Genomic DNA, 15,569 nt, shown 5'->3' on the forward strand with positions numbered 1-15,569 from the left:
TGTACTACGCTATAATCTCTCCACTATAACATTCGCTTAGCACTGATTTTCCCCCACAGTAATATTAATTTGCTCTAAAATGTCAGCGAACTTTAACGACATCTAGATGGAGGTCTAACGATACTGAGCGAGACTTCAGTATACTTAAATCTCTACTCACAAGGGAACCTCGCCATCGCACTCTCCTCAGATTTAGTTATAAGTTGGCACAGTGGATAGGCCTTGAAAAACTGAACACAGATCAATCGAGAAAACAGGAAGTTGTGTGGAACTACGAAAAAATATGCAAAATATACAAACTGAGTAGTCCATGCGCAAGATAAGCAACATCAAGGATAATCTGAGCTCAGGAGCGCCGTGGACGCGTGGTTAGCGTGAGCAGCTGCGGAACGAGAGGTCCTTGGTTCAAGTCTTCCCTCGAGGGAGTAGTTTAATTTTCAACTTTCAGACAATCATCGCCACACGTACTGTTTATCAACAAATGTAGGAAATAATCATACAAATGTTCGACAATCGTTCGATCCCTTAAGAAACTTTCTGATGCCTTACAGTTCGGAAAATATTCATTGACATTGTTATTGAAGTCGCGAGCTGTATTTGCTGGATTCTTATTGCCCCAGAATGCATCTCACGTATTTAATGCACTCTCGTCCAAAGTAGCGAACAGTCAACTGCCAGCCAGGGAGCCTCGTTAGCAGGAATACTCTCTCTTCCGTGCGCTGTAGTCGACTGACGTCATGTGTTTCGATGTTTGTTTAGGTGTAGCGTCATCATACTACGGCGCAGTTACCTCGCATCGGACGGACGGACAGATAATAATTGTCTGAAAATAAAAAATTAAACTTTTCACTCGAGGAAAGCCTTGAACCAAGCACCTCTCGTTCAGCAGCTGCTCACGCTAACCACGGGATCACGGCGCTCCTGAGCTCACTCTATCCTTGATGTTGCCTATCTTGAGCATGGACTACTCAATTTGTATATTTTGCTTATTTTTTTCATAGTTCCACACAACTACTTCCTGTTTTCTCGATTGATCTGTGTTCAGTTTTTCAAGGCCTATTCACTGTGCCAACTTATAACTAAATCTGAGGAGTTTCCCTGCATAACTTCAGACGATTCTCGAAGCAGCGCACTCAGGAAGACCTCAGATTCCTCCCTCCATGCAACTGCTCCGCTATTACTCTTGTGTTGATAGGACGTTGAAGTTACATTGCGGACACTAATGTCGCAGCCAACTACGAGCGTAAGCAAACGAGAACTCACTGCCCCAAGGGCGCGGGAGGAGACGGGATAGGAGCAGAGCAGAGCAACAAGACTCACCTCCCTCTCGCAAGGCGTTCTGTGTTGGAGTGGAATATTTTGAAAAAAACTTTATTCTTCAAAACTAATGCTTGTTTGATACTCAAACTTTACATTAGCACCCTTTGTTAACGGTCACCACATCATTGTCAGGGTTGGCAGCGTCAAAAGTCTTAATCCAGACCCGACGCCTACGGATATCTTATGCAACCATAGTCCAAAACACGCTCACCTAAAACTGCCACTTTGACGTATGCGCGCATAATAGCAAACTACAGAGTATTGTGATCGGTACATAGTTCTGCATAAATAACACTATTGAAAAATTGTGGAAGCATTTTTATGCTCGCTTATTATAATCTTTTTAGAGAAATGTTATACTAATCATCATGGGTACCAAGAACACTTATCTTATGTAACTCAGCTGGTTCTGAATATCTCATTAAATCTGGCTGGACTGAGGTCTGCATAGTAGATGGTGCAACGTTATTAGAGAAGCGAAATCTTCGGGTGTAAAAGAAACTTGGAGATTACGCCAAAAGCCATTAAAGTTCACAATATGTTAAAGTGATTCGGTGGATAAACTCCACGGGGATGTTGACGGATGAACCGGTATTACATAGGAAAAAGGCACCGCCAGAAACTACTGCGAAATGTAGAAAGACCTATAGTGGATCGGCGGTTGGTGTAGAGATCGGTCGTTGACACTACGCCAGTAGAATATATTGCGCATAAATTGGTGAAAAGAACCTTTACTGTTTGATTACATTATTGTTGGATGAATAACTGAAAACAGTAAAAACCGTAAAATACACAGTAGTAACCGCCAAGAGCTATCTGAGGTGGAACGTCCTCAGAAGACTTGCTTTAGGAGAAGCATAAGCCCAACAGATTTGTTTGAAGAACCGTAAGCAAATTGCCTCTCCCACGAAAGAAGTTACCTTGTTCGATCGATTCTTAAGTATTGTGTATCAGTCTGTGACTCTTAACAGGCGGCAGCAGAGAGAGAGAGAGAGAGAGAGAGAGAGAGAGAGAGAGAGAGAGAGACGCCTTTCGTCACAAGATCGTTTAGCACGCGCGGAAGCAATACAAAGATAATCGGGGAGGAAGAGCGTAATAGTAGTTGGTTCTTGTGTTTCTTTTACTCTTCCAGACACACACATTTAAGTGTACGATGCTGCGAGACGTCAATTGCTGTAGCGTCTACGCCTTATCAGTGTTGTCGTCCTTCGCACGAAGCAGCACCGGAGAGCTTCCAGCAGCACGAGACTACTGCGGAAAAGTTCGCCACGATTCCGCAAAGAGGCGGTGGATTTCCAACCTATTAACTTCTTCCACGGCCAACCCTTTCTCCGTTCTCTGGAAGAATTTGACGTGGCTAGAGCGTCTATTTCAAGGGTGTCGTAGTGAAAGGTTTCCTGGCTGTATTCCTTCCCAGATTTGTATCCCTTTAAGCAAATCTGGTACTGCAAAGCCTCTCTTCTGATTAACACATTTATTTGAAACTGGCTTACAGATGTAATACGCTCGTCAAAGATCAACCTCAGTGTATACGGTGTCCATGAAGTCCCACTATCATTTACATTTACATCTACGTGATTACTCTGCTATTCACAATAAAGTGCCTGGCAGAGGGTTCAATGAACCACCTTCATGCTGTCTCTCAACCGTTCCACTCTCTAACGGCGCGCGGGAAAAACGAGCACTTAAATTTTTCCGTGCGAGCCCTGATTTCTCTTATTTTATCGTGATGATCATTTCTCCTTATGTAGATGGGTGACTGTTTTCGCAACCGGAGGAGAAAACTGGTGATTGAAATTTCATGAGAAGATCCCGTCGCAACGAAAAACGCCTTTGTAATCACAACTTGGACACTATAAGAAACAGATAATTGTGATTTTTTGTGAAAGTTTAGCAGTCCTCAAAGTTTTTTTTTTTATTTGTCCTTTGTTGCACGTTTGACAGTGCACAAAAATGGCGACAGACCAGGAGAAGGCGCAATATGTCATCTGGTATGGAAAAACCAAACCTGTGACAATCCTACTGCGGATTTATCGACGCCAGAATGGGAGTGCACCACCGGCAAAACAAGCACAATGAGCTGGTTCAAAAACTTTTTATAAAGAGACGTGATTGTTCCACTCCATAACACGCGCGCACTCCCCGCCATTAGACTTCTTTTCGCGGTGTTAAGGATTGCGTGCACACATCTCCAGTCTGTGACATTGCTACCCAATCATCAACCAGAACTGATGTTACAGTGCTGAACCGTACATGGGCACAGCTCTAACATCGCCTTCATGTTCTACGAGTGACGAGAGGATCACACTGAAATTCTGGCACAACAGAAAAAACGCAACTGCTAAACGCTTTACAACAAACCATGATGCGCTCGGTCTCTAGTAATTAACAAGCTATAACTTTATGAAATATTTGGATTTTAAAGGAATCCTGTATAATTAAAACGCGTAATCTGCGGATATGCGTAATTCACCCGTGACGGTAGCCGTTAAAAACTTCGCCGTGCCATCCGGTTCATCTCAGGAGCTATCGCGATACATTCTTTTACTCGTGATCCCTAGACTTATGCTTTACACCGAGGTGACAAAAGTCATGGGATAACACCTAATATCGTGTCGGAGCTCCTTCTGCAGACTAATTCGTTGGAAGTCTCCTGAAGAAATATTAAGCCATGCTGCCTCTATAGCTGTCCATAACTGAGAAAGCGTTGCTGGTGCATGGTTTTCTGCATGAACTGACCTCAATTATGTCCCTTAAATGTTTGATGGGATTCTTGTCGGGCAATCTGAGTGACCGAAGTACTCGCTCGAACTGTCCAGAATGCTCTTCGAACCAATCTCGAACTGTAATGGCCCGGTGACATGACACCGTTGTTCGGGGACATCAAGTCCGTGAATGGCTGCAAATGGTCTCCAAATAGCAGAACGACTGTTTCTAGTCAATGATCGGTTCAGCTGGACCGCAGTCCATTCCATGTAAAAACGGCCCACATTATGGAGCCACCACCAACTTGCACAGTGCCTGATTGACAAGTTTGATCCATGGCTTCGTGAGGTCTACCCCTTGTCAGCTGTTAGCCACTGAAATCTGGACTCATTTCACCAGATCACTGTTTTCCTGTCGTCAAAGGGTCCAACCGATGCAGTCACGAGCTCAGGAAAGTGCTGCAGTCGATGTCGTGCTGTTAAAGGCGATGACGTCCGTCATCTTCTGACGTAGCCCATTAACGTCAAATTTCGCCGCGCTGTCCTAACGGATACGTCCGTCGTAGGTCCCACATTGATTTCTGCGGCTATTTCACAAAGTGTTGCTAACTACGAGAACGCCGCTGCTCTCGGTCGTTAAGAGAAGGCCGTCAGCAACTGCGTTGTCCGTGGTGAGTGACAATGTCTGAAATTTGGTATCCTGGACAGGCTATTGATATTGTGGATCTCGGTATATTAAATTGTCTAACGATTTCTGATATGGCATGTCCCGTGCGTCTAGCTCCAACTTCCATTACTCTCCCAAAGTCTTAATTCCCACCGAGCGAGGTGGCGCAGTGGTTAACACACTGGACTCGCATTCGGGAGGACCACGGTTCAATCCCGCGTCCGGCCATCCTGATTTGGGTTTTCTGTGATTTCCCTAAATCGCTTCAGGCAAATGCCGGGATGGTTTCTTTGAAAGGGCCGACTTCCTTCCGCATTCTTCCACAATCCCATGAGACCGATGACCTGGTAGTTTGGTCTCCTCCCCCACATCAAACGAATCTTAACTACCAAACAGCCTATCGGCTTCTGTCTCGGGTTCTCCGGCCGACGTTCATCTGATTTTACTGATGTTTCGCCCGCACGAGTGGCTGGCATTGTCAAAGCTTCACCCTCCATTGCCGGCGGCGAACTGGAGCCGAGCTCGCGGCCGCAGGCTGTATGTACCTGGCGTGCCAACGTCCGAGGGCTTCTCCGCGGTCATTTCTGGTGTGGTTCTCTTGCTACCTGCGACGGTCGTTCGCTGCAGTACTGGAAACCAGGATCCCTTTACCTTAAGGCTTTCCTCTTTCTTGTTGAAGCTATTCACATGTTTTTGTATTTCTACAGCTTCTCTGAACACGTGGCTACAGCCAGAACTTGCGTGTCGGAGAATTTTACGAGGGTCACTCCAAAAGAAATGCACACTATTTTTGTAAAAATACATTCTGCATGTGTGAAAGTTTTACAGTGTGTAGATACATCCTTCCCGCTTGTTTTCAAACTTGTTCAACCTGTTCCCGTGAGTGGTGCCGTCACAGCATGTCTTCAAGATGGCTGCTACACTTGACGTTCGTCAGAAGCAATGTGCTCTCATAGAATTCCTGTGCTATGAAAACGAGACAGTGGGGCTGGCTCTGAGCACTATGGTACTTAACATCTGAGGTCATCAGTCCCCTAGAACTTAGATCTACTTAAACCTAACTAACCTAAGGACATCACACACATCCATGCCCGAGGCAGGATTCGAACCTGCGACCGTAGCGGTCGCAGAGTTCCAGACTGCAGCGCCTAGAATCGCTCGGCCACCCTGGCCGGCCGAGACAGTGGGAAACATCCACAAGAGGTTGAAAAAGGTGTGTGGAGATGCTGCTGTCGATCGCAGTATAGTTAGTCGGCGGGCAAGCAGGTTACGTGACGAACGCGGCCACGGCAATATTGAGGATTGTCCTCGCAGCGGCACGCCTCGTACTGCACACACATCCAGACAATGTGCAGAGAGTTAACGAACCACCATGAATTCTGATGCATATGTGACGACACTGAAGAAACTTCAAGCTCGACTGAGTCGTGTTCGACCACATCGGCAAAAGCAGGATGTTTTGCTGTTGCACAACAATGCACGGCCACATGTCAGTCAAAAAACCATGGAAGTGATCACAAAACTCGGATGGGCAACACTGAAACACCCGCCTTACAGTCCTGACCTGGCTCCCTGTGACTAGCATCTCTTTGGGAAACTGAAAGACTCTTCGTGGAACAAGGTTTGAAGATGATGACTCCCTTGTGCACGCTGCCAAACAGTGGCTCCAACAGGTTGGTCCAGAATTTTACCATGCGGGTATACAGGCGCTGGTTCCAAGATGGCGTAAGGCAGTTGAGAGGGATGGAAATTATGTGGAGAAATGAAAATATTGTTCCTAAAGGATGTATGTACACACTGTAAGACTTTCAATCATGTAGAATAAAACACGGGTTTTGAAAAATAGTGTGTGCATTTCTTTTGGAGTGACTCTCGTATTACGTGGTCGGTCTCACTCAGTGCGTGCTCTGCCACGGCCGATTTTCTTAATTGCCGTCGTGCGATCGTAATTACGTCATAAACCTTTTCCCATGAATAGCCTGAGTAAAAAAGACGGCTCTGTCAATGGAGTGCCCTTTTATACCTTGTGTACGCTGTACTACCGCCATCCTCCTGTGTGCGTATCGCTATCCTATAACTTTAGTCTCCTCAGTGGAATATGCTCCGCGCTGCCGACAGCACCACTTCTCAGATTACTATACATTCAGTAGTTTGTGTTCTGAGCTGCACGCGCGTTGCACACGTTCCTAGAAGGTAAGGAGCAGTGGGAAATTACGCGGCGCGAGCAGCTGCGAGTCCTTACGGTTACGCTGGGAGAGCGAGAAGCGAACAAGGACGAAAGTGCGGTCACTGGCGTGCCAGATAGCGGCTGTTCCGAGAAGCTGCGTAACCTCCGCACGCATTACGCACTGGCACTGCCCACCAGGCCTCTGTTGTTCCAACTCCGTAGGGACTCGGCAAACTGCCCAGCTCCACGTCGCTGACACTTTACATATCTACTGTGAATTACCCATACCAATGTGGCGCGAAATTTATTACCTCCTCCAAATCCTCAATCCTGTACTCACGACACGCCATGAAAATTGTATAAGGGTACGCAGTAGCTCAGAGAGATTTGAGTTAACGTGCAAGTAGGACATGTCCCAAAACAGACATTTTTTGATCCAGCATCCATTACGAATTAATACGCAAAGGAATTGCACACCTTGGCTGCAAGTGGGCACTGATTGAAATCAATAGGGAAAGTTGAAAATTGTGTGCTGAACTGGGTCTCCTGGTTACCAGGCAGATTCTCTGACCACTGAGACTACCCTAGCATGCCTCCCATCAGACCCATGTTCTCAACTTATCCAGACACTACAGATGTGGTGCCCCTGGAGCATTATTGTCGGTCAGCGATCTCACACCAGGTGGAACTCTTACGAGAATCGGCGAAATGCCGCGAATAATGAGGATAATGGGCAAGGAGTACTACATTTGTGGATAAGTTGAGAATTTGGGTTTGACGGGAGGCGTGCTACGGTAGAACGTGCAGTTGCAATGACCACTGTCTGGATGGCTCAGTGGTCAGAGCATCTGCCTAGTAAGCAGGGGACCTGGGTTTGAATCCAAATCAGACACAAACTTTCAGCTTTTCCCATCGATTTCAGTCAATGCCAACGCACAATCAAGGTCTGTAATTCTTCGTGTGTTAAATATTTTAATAAATCATAGCAGAAATCAGTTTCGCAAAATCTGCTTCTTGAGTGGCAGTCCTCCATTGTTAAGAAGTGTTAGAAAAGAGGAAACATTTTTCTGACAACTCTTACCATGGGACTCCCACAAGTTGCACACTACTATGAGAGGCCAACAAAGTTACTGAATGATGCACTACACTTCAAACTGACAGATACACGACACTATTATTCAACAGTCACCAAGTCTATAAACAACGGCCGGAGAGTTGTCTGAGTAGTTCAATTCATCAACGATTAAAGTGTGTTCCTTGGTCAGAGCCATTTGAGAACCGCTGTGTGAATGTCTTCGTCGCTAGAAAATCTATTGCTATCTGCATTTGCTGCGCCCCCCCCCCCCACCTCGATTGTCTGGACACCATACACAATGGTCGAAGTCCTTCATTGCCGATCAGCATTACCAACGTCTGTGTGTCCTTGGCCAGTTCTTTCACTACGGCTGGACATTGGATTTGGTCTACATACAGCCAGAATTTCACAGTGAATCGATGCAGTTTAGACATTTTGACCACAAGAATCGTGCTGTCTCGCACACTTCAATTTTGGAGCACGTTTCCAGCCGCCTATTATGATGCACCTGTTATCCGTACCGCAGTGGAACTGTCTGCAGGAAAACCGGAACATTTACTCTTTTCGGATATGTGCCACTCTTGTTGCGCAATGGCCTTGGCGTGAGACGAGTGTAACTTGCTTTTTGAAGCACCTACGTATTATAATTAAAGTACAGTTGCTCACTGAGGTCCGGTGTGGTCTGTAATTATTGAATGCCGGCGAAACTTTGTAGTTGTACTAATGCGTTAATGCGGAACAGATTTACACAGAACAAAATTAGGTCCAATTTTGGCCACCAGGTGCAAATCTGGCGCTATACAGCATCTCGTCGAAGTCTCCGGTGTTCATATTGAACAAACTGAAAGCGGCGCTTAATAATAAAATGAAAATTATGTCATTCTCTCTTGTGTGACCTATCCTGACCACGTCGCGTTCCTAATCTACTGCAAATTTATGTACGTCATTTCTATGTCTCTTGCATTCACAGCGCCAGACTTGCACATGGTGGCCAAAATTGGAAATATTTTCCACCGTAAATCGGTTCTGCTTAACTCATTAGAATATCTACCAAGTTTCGTTGCCATACGATAATTAACAACCTATACTGGACCTCTTTGAATAGCTGCACTTTAATTACAACCATCTGCTACAAACATCGAAACAGTAAACCCCTAGAATACTTCATTATGAGTTTTCAATCCGCAGCAGGGCGTCCTCAGAATTGAAACTTCTTTGCATATGAAAACTGTGCCGGATCAGTACTCGAACTCTCAACCTTTGCAAAGTTTATTGGTCCTGCACAGTTTTAATCTGCCCACAAGTTTCAAATCAGCACACACTTCGAGCCAGAGTGAAAATTCATTCTACAAACAAGTCTCTAGGCTGTGGGTAAGCCATTTTTCCGCAATATCCTTTTCTTTCCAGTAGAGCTAGCGAACCTGTGTTAAGTTTGGAAGCTGCGAGAGAGGTACTAGCGAAAGCAAAGTTTCGAGAGGCTTTCGTGAGAGTGCCTGGGTAGCTCAGTCAATAGAACACTTGCCGCAAAAGGGACAGGTTCCAGGTTCGAACACCGGCCCGCCATACAGATTGAATCACCAGAAAATTACAAACTAAATCTTTCGTGTATGTACTGAGACGTAATGATACATAAAATTAAAAATCACGCAATACGTAACATTACGAACTACGATACAACTACACTAAGTATACAGATGACTGCAGACTACCAAATGTTCGTACTAATATGTACCTATGGCTCTGACAACGACATTGGAACACTGTTGGTCATGTTGACAGGGTATTAATCCAATGACTATACTAATACCCATAATTACTTTAAGCCCCTCCTATGAACATGTGTTCATCTCACAGTGTATGCATTTCCGGAACCACATTTACTGGACCTCACTTTGTTTCCCTGGGTCTTGAGTATATACGGCACATAACACCCTGTATAGAAGAGCCGACACCAACCATCCTAGGAGAATGAGCTTCAACTCTCAGATTAAGGGCAGATTAGGTGTCTAATAATGAACTATCGTAAAGGTATTAATTACTTTCAGACCCCATATTTTCTTTACATAGTTCAAACTATTGGTTGAGTGAACCAACAACGATCCCATCAAAGATTGTTTCTCCACAGAAAACGTATCTGCTATTTCTGTCATTGTCATAACCCACGAAGGAAGCTGAAGCGAAACAAGTTCAATTTTCTATATAGCATTACTCGACGTTTGTGGTAAGCAGAAGAGTGGGACGTGAATAATCAGGCTATAAAAAGTGCGCGGAGACATCAGCAACTTCTACAGCTTCATTTGGAGCTGTGTTATCTGACTCGTGCCTGTTTACCAAATCTGAAATTTCCTTGTCAAGTATGAAGTTACTGAAAAAACAACAAAACTACAACCATTACACTACTTTTTCGTACCAAATGTACCAAATGGCATTACCAGCAAACGAAGCAATGGTGAAACAATGGGATATGTGGCCTTTTAAAGTATTCGCGAGATAACAGCTCTCGACTCGGTATTATACAGTCTGAATCACTACTGTGAAACAAATGTTTGGTACTGCTGAAGATATCCAGACTGAATCATCACCACGGTGTGCATCAGCAACCAGAAATTATTCTCTAATGGTTCCTAAGGTTATGGGTTGTGATCTGTTTGGCTTAAAGAACGCCTCCTCCATTGCACATAGCCAGAGGTGAACACCTGCCAGCATAGAAATCATCCTTTTCCCATGCCTCCTCCTTCCACGCAAGTCCATCTCTCTGTACATCCATTTCCACAAGTAACTAACTGCAGGATCAATTCTTTCGAAAGATTACGGCTTTGCAGAGAGAGTTTTTCCACACATGCTTGAGCATCCGAGGAGCCGCCAGCGGCAGGCATACGGTGCTTATTTTGCAAGAAAGTGTCCTCTGAGAAAATTGCACAGCTCTTCAGCGCTGGCTGCCCATGTAGCAACACCAATTATCTCCTCTGTGTCAGCACACACGGGGATATTTTTTCTTGGAATTCGCAAACTGTAAAGCCATATAAGGGGAGTTGTTATGAGGAACAGGTGCAGGAATGGTCTCCACAAATACAAAAGCGAGGTACACTAGTCCATCTCTGTACAATGAATGGAGACCTCACTATTTCATACTTTCAGCGAATGTTTCTAGAAGTGTCTTCTCATACTCGAGCACGCGCTTTGTGTGTGTGTGTGTGTGTGTGTGTGTGTGTGTGTGTGTGTGTGTGTGTGTGTGTGTGTGTACACACACGCTAAATTCATCAGTTGTATTTACACACTAACATTGAAGATAACTTCCGAAACATGTGGCATGAAGAAAAACTCATTGTAAAATGTCAGACTTTTTATTCCTCTTAACAAATGCGTCCCATTTATCTTCCCTACTAATTTTACACGTTCGTCCCACTTTTATATCTCTTTTTACCATTACCCTACCAAGTATCTAAATTATTTTATAGGCTCAGGAAAGCTACTGCTGGCCGGGTTCTTTGCTGTAGAAATCTTTCATTTCTCAATGTTTAGTGTTGTCATTCCAAACCATTCAGCGTTTCCATGGAACATCTAGTGACTATTCTTTTCCCTGCAGATAACACGAGTGAGCAATCAGTGTGCTACTGACAAGATCTGAATTTTTCTTTCTCTCAAGAACGTTAGGGGGGCCTTCTAAATTTCCTTGGGGTAAAGCCATTGTTACTCTAGTTTTATTGGACATTCTGCGTCCAGTATAACTTCACTGTTTCCATCAGCCGAAGATTCTCAGAGTCAGTTCCACATGTAAGGCGACTCCATATCATCATCGTACCGTTCTTCTCAATCAATAATACATTAAAGGCTCTAACGCCTTTGTCAAATCAAGAAAGACAATCTACCTCTTTACTTACATGTACCATTTTCAGGATGTTAAATCTTCACAGAATCAGTTTTCCTGAACCCTTGGTGGTTTTCTAAGAGGTATTTCTTTTCCCCTTTATTCTCTATTCGAGAGCACAATGTGCTCTAGTACCTCGTAACATATACAAATTAGTGATATTTGAAGTGATGGTCTTGTGTTCTTTCACATCTTATAGCTTTATGAACAGAAGTTATGTGAGATCTCAACTAACGCGAACCTACTTACTGCGTGACATCTTCGTTAAGAATGTGATAAGGAAGGGGCTAATTCCGCGATATATTCGATTTAAAATCTAATGAATCTGACATGGCTGATGTTTTGCTCAGTTTGAGTAGTCTTTACAATACTGGTGCTCCTTATTTCGGTTCCACCGACTTGTGCATATGTGATGAACAAACTGTGATATGGTACTAATACTCACGTATAATTTTGTTAATTGAGAATTTAATATTTTTCTCTTGCCTTCAATTTGAACATCAAACTGATTTACGTGTGACCAGATGGAACAGAAGGGAACATAGCAATACCCGAAGTACCCTCCGCCACGCACTGAGTTGGCTTATGGAGTACACACACACACACACACACACACACACACACACACACACACACACACACACACACACACACATTTACCGAAGACCAAAACTTTCTATAACACAACTCAAATGATGAGGTTAATTTCAATATGAGACTAAAGTTTAAGCGGCGCGTAAACAATTACCATTTCGGAAAATCGATATTGTGCTGTTCAATGGAAACAGTCTTCCTTAATCCATTTCCTACCAGAACGCAATGACTACTAAACGACTGGAAACATACCTGATAATTCTCGTCCGGACGGGCAAGAGATACTGAGTCGAGTGAGTTCCACATTAAATCAAACCTTTACGAGGTATGTAGCAGATTAAAGCAGCGCCATTTAACGTTAAAGATATGCGCTATCAGAAGCGTCCCATCGCAAACATATCTGATCGAGCAAACGCATTCATTGAACGGTAGGTGAATGGGCGGTAAAGAATGGATGAACTCAGCAACATCCTGGTAATTTTTTGCTGTACACTATAACGAAGATTAGGGTATTACATATATGCTCAGGAAACGAAAATGGGAGTTATGAAATACTTTTGCGTGTCAAAGGCACCCTCTTGGTGTTTGCTTAAACGATTTAGGGAACCCGCAGAAAATCTAAAGTGATTAACCAAACGGAGGTTTAAACACCGCTTCTCCCGATAGCGAGTCTAGTACCTTAACACTGCTCCAGTGTGACGGATTAAAGAGTATTCGCTTCTCTGAATCGTAGATTCAGTATGTGCCACATAGAAAGCAAGTTGAGTATCGGGACTAATGCCTGCTTTTTGCTAAGAGCATTCTCCTTTTCGAGGTAATCGAGGAATCCTTCAGCATTTTAGCTTTGTAGGGGAGTCTTTAATACTAGGACTAACCGGTAGAGAAAAATGGGTTTTAATAATGAGCAGCAGATTTATGAGACAATATTAAAGGTCAACCACACGCAGCAAGAATGTGTGTAAAAAACGTGTGACTTTGCTGACACGGTTGTATAGTGCCCAGGACAAATAAGTTTATAGAGAGCTCATGCTTCCTTTTTTGGTTATCTCTGTTCCGATAAAACTCTGTGCGTATGTTCTGACTGTTACAAACTTCTCTTTTATTTTTATTAGTGTTATTAAACGCTAACTTCTTTTGGTTTCACAGCCGCTATGAACCTGTTGAGATTTAAAATCATAGTTTCGCAAGGGTTGAAAGCTTTCGGCAAAAATTAAAAAATGTATTCATCATAATACAGCCTAGCGATAAAATTTAATTTCTGACAAAAAGTTACAAGCCCAACGTAGCCACAGTAAGTATTACCTTAAACAGAATTTGCGTCTTGGCTTATGTAGCCAAACTGACTGCATTCACACATCACCCATTACGCGTTCACGACTGCTTCTCGATGATACACGCAAAAGCACATACAGTCGTTTAATCAATGGCCACAGGCTGGCTGATGCCTTAATATTTTACACTGGTAAGTAATTTGTTGTGCCAACAAAAAAATATAAACAAATATTACACTCGGTAGATTCTAATAAATAATCCTATGAATGCGGCTTATAAAAGGTGTCAATAGAAATAATAATAGCAACAAAAACAAATAACAGTCACGTAATAGGGAGCAAATATACGGAAGAGCAGATTCATACCCGGCGCTGTTGAGCAATGCGGGGTCCGCAGTGCTGCGTTAACGGATGCCTTTATTGACATGCTCGTTTACTCCTTTACCTCCAACACAGCTGACATATCCCGCTCTACACGCTTCGACGGTTCGCGTCTATTCGGAAACAAGAATATCCGCCTTAATTTTACCTCCAAATATCGACTTTTCGAGCGATAAAAGGTCGTGTCAACAACCCTTGAAAATTCTACGTTCCTTAAACCAACTTCTCCTTTAAAGTTAGTTGTAATGAACTACACGCAATAAAAAGGGCCGAAATACGTTAAAAAAAAACAGTTATTTACAATGAATTTTTGCATTATAATCACACAGTCGCTTCTGAAAATAGAAGTGTTTTAAAAAAAAAAATCACCTTTCCGGTAAGGACAATTGCCATCTAGCTAAACTTAATTCTGTGATAAACTGTATACTTAAACGATATCCGTTCCTCTAGTAAAAACAGAAATATTAGAACAACGGTTCGACTAATGAGTACAGGAAAATATAGCGAATGCTTTTATAAACGACAACTATTTACTCAAAAAGTCTTAGTTACATCTTCGGCTTCTAACAGAAGAGGGGAAAATGTAGCAACAATGGCTCAACTGTAAACAAACTGCTCAAAACAAGTTATAATTCAGAAGCCATTTAAAATTTCTAATGCACACGACAATGCATAACGGAAAGAGAGTTGGAGACTGAACATTCGAAACAGAGGTCAGTTCTGCCAGATAAATAATTTCTTCGTTGTCCATAAATCACACAAACACCTGCTCATATAACAATGATCTTCAGCACAACTCTAGACATTCTTTATTAAACACCTCATCGATACACTACTTCCTTAACGGAAAACTGTTGTTATGAAGAAAATCGAATAACGGGATCGAGTAAGGCGTGACAACAGTTTGTCCTCCTGGAAGGCATGGTATTGAAATATGTCTGTCCGGCGGACGGGAAGACACCGGCAGCCGGCGACTGACCTGTCTCGCAGCTGCAGGCGGTCCTCAGTCTCCGTCCGGCTCGGCGCACTGCACACCACAGACTGATGCTAGCCAAGCCTTCCTCACGGCAATCGATGTTTCGACGCCGTGACAGCGAGCGCGGCGGCACTGCGCATGCGCGCCCGGCGAGCGCCTACCAAAACCGCTGACGTCTTCCGTTTCCCCATAGGTTCCTTACCATACCGACCCGCTGAACAACAGGTGCCACATTCAGAGGAATTCCAAACTGCTGTGGAATCTGCAGTTTTGCGCAAGGAAGCTTTTGAAACTCGACAGCCGAAAGTTCTTTACTTACACCGACGCAAACCATCATATTATTGTACACTTAAGACATAGTGCGGGAGGCGATCTGTAGTATTACTAACACTGGATAAATTTTCAACAGCCGAGATCGCTAAAATCATTTATTCCTGTAGAGTACCGGTTTCGGCAGTTCTGTGTTGCCATCTTCGGAAATCTTTATGAATAAGTGATACTGGCGGTTTTGGCGGATGACATCCATTGTTCACCATATTATTGTA

At 43.7% G+C, this 15,569-nt stretch overlaps 1 protein-coding gene across 1 annotated transcript in view; it reads right to left on the reverse strand.

Moving 5' to 3' along the window:
* The window catches only part of LOC126473290 (protein THEM6-like), a 209,435-nt gene extending 194,342 nt beyond the window's left edge, over window positions 1-15,093 (reverse strand). The window contains exon 1 of the mRNA XM_050100249.1: window positions 15,028-15,093. The gene's annotated coding sequence lies outside the window, so the exon portion shown is untranslated. The remainder of the gene's footprint in view (window positions 1-15,027) is intronic.
* Window positions 15,094-15,569: the final 476 nt, after the last annotated feature.

Source organism: Schistocerca serialis, chromosome 4 (genome assembly GCF_023864345.2).
Source record: "Schistocerca serialis cubense isolate TAMUIC-IGC-003099 chromosome 4, iqSchSeri2.2, whole genome shotgun sequence".
NCBI lineage: Eukaryota > Metazoa > Arthropoda > Insecta > Orthoptera > Acrididae > Schistocerca > Schistocerca serialis.